The sequence below is a fragment of the Penaeus vannamei genome, chromosome 13 (assembly GCF_042767895.1).
Source record: "Penaeus vannamei isolate JL-2024 chromosome 13, ASM4276789v1, whole genome shotgun sequence".
In the NCBI taxonomy this organism is placed as follows: Eukaryota; Metazoa; Arthropoda; class Malacostraca; order Decapoda; family Penaeidae; genus Penaeus; species Penaeus vannamei.
The window spans coordinates 17472299-17474798 of NC_091561.1; positions in this window are offsets into that span (position 1 = coordinate 17472299).

Sequence of the window (2500 nt, forward strand, 5' to 3'; positions counted from 1 at the left end):
TTCGCTCTCCTCAAACAACCTCCTCTTCGGAAACAAATAATAGAAAATGGGATCCGTCACCCCCCCCCCCTTCTAAATAAATATCTTAAAGTGTAAAAAGATTATTGAATAAACTTTATTGACATTTTGGGATCTATCATCCCTTCTAAATAAGAACCTCAAAGGGTAAAAAGATTATAGAATAACACGTTATTGACTTTTAGGGATCCATTACCCCTTCTAAATAAAAATCCCAGAGGATAAAAAGATTATTAAATAAAACTTTATTGACATTTAAGGATCTATTATCCCTTCTAAATAAAATAAAATTTCTCAAATGACTGAAAAGAGAAATGCTAGATTAAAACATAATTGATCTTTATTCATTTTCTTTCAGCACCGCACGGAGGATAAATAAGGATCTAATAAATAAAAAGCTCATTAGATCGGCTGGACAGGTATGATGGACAGTCGACTCGCTTGATGAAATGTGCGGGTCTTTATCACCTCAATCTTGATATGCCGGAGTCAGATCGGGATTTTCTTTCTTTCTTTTTTTTCCTTTCTTTTTGCTGTTGTTCTTATTTGATGTTTGTTTTTTTATTGTTCCACGTTATCAAGTGCACTCTTGTTGTTGATATTATTATTTTTAACAAGTTTATGATGATTATGACGATGAGGAGGATAATGATTGTAACAATAATGATAACAACAATGACAGTAACAATAATGATAACAACAATGACAGTAACAATAATGATATTGAAAATGATAATGATTATGATAATAATAACAATAATGATAATAATGGTAATAATGATATTAATGATAATGATAATAATAATATTAATAATAATAAAAATAATAATTATAACAATAATAATAATTATTTTAATAATAATTATAATAATAATAACAACAACAACAACAAAACAACAACAACAATAATAATAATAATAATAATAATAATAATGATAATGATGATGATAATAATGATAATGATAATGATAATGATAATAATAATAATAATAATAATAATAATAATAATAATAATAATAATAATAATAACAATAATAATAACAGTAGTATAATGATGAAGATGATAATATTGATAATAGTGATAGCAAAGAAACTACTATTAATAGCAGTAATAACAATGATAATCCTCATTAAACGACAACAATGATAATAATGATGATAATGATTATAGTAATGAAGATAATGATAGTTATTATAGTAATAATAATAATAATTTTTATTATTATCATAATAATCATTATCATTTTTGTTATCATCATCATTGTCATTATCATCATCATTATCATTATCATCATTATCATTACTATTGTTTTATTATCATCATCAATATTATTATTATCATCATTATTGTTATTATCATCATTGTTATTTTCGTTATTATTATTATCATTATTATAATAATAGTGATAATAATAATGATAATAATAATGATAATAATAATAATAATTATTATTATTATTATTATTATTATTATTATTATTATCATTATTATTATTATTATTGTTGTTGTTGTTGTTGTTGTTATCATTACTATTATTATTATCATTATCATTATTACTATTATCAGAGGGCAATGCATGTATACAAGATCAGTGACAAGGCTAGAGAGGCGAGGGTCAGGCGGTCTAGGCATGTCAAGAAGTGGACGATGAAGATGTGGGCGGAAGAGTATGCTCCAAAAGGACGTGCTTGAAAGGAGGAAGAGGAGGAGACGGAGGAGAAGGTTTAGTTGAAACAGAGAAAGAAAAGAAATGGAGGCAGTGAGATTTAGCGGAAGACAGGACACAAGAGAGAATGTTGGAGAATGATGACTCATCGAAGTGACTACTAAATGTCATTCTATCATTGTTGTAGTTGTTTCTGTTATTGATACTATTATCACTTGTATTATTATTATCATCATTATTGTTGGTATCAGTAGTAGTATCATCATCCTTTTTAGTTCATTATTGTTTACATTATCATCATCATTATTGTTATTATATCATCCTTATCGTCGTTATTGTTATTATTATGATTACTATTATTGTTATTGTTATTATCATCATTATCATTATACTGTTACTAATATGATAATGATTATCATCAATTATTATAATTATAATATAATTATTATTATTATTGATATCATCATCCTTATTATTGATATTAATGTCATTATTATTATCATCCCGTTGTTTTTTTGTTATCATTATCATTATCATTATTATTGTTATTACTAGCATTATCTTCTTTATCACTAACATGATTATCACTATACATATTATTGTCATTGTTATTACTATTATTATCTCTTTTATTACCTTCATCATTAGCATAATTATTATTATCATTATTCCGGCTGTTATCATCATTATAATTTCTAACATATTTAATCTGGTGACGAAGATGAGGGCTATTATGACTGCTAGTATTGTTGCTTCCACCGCTATTATTATTATTATCGTTGCTGTTGTCTCTCACCTCATGATTGCTACCATCT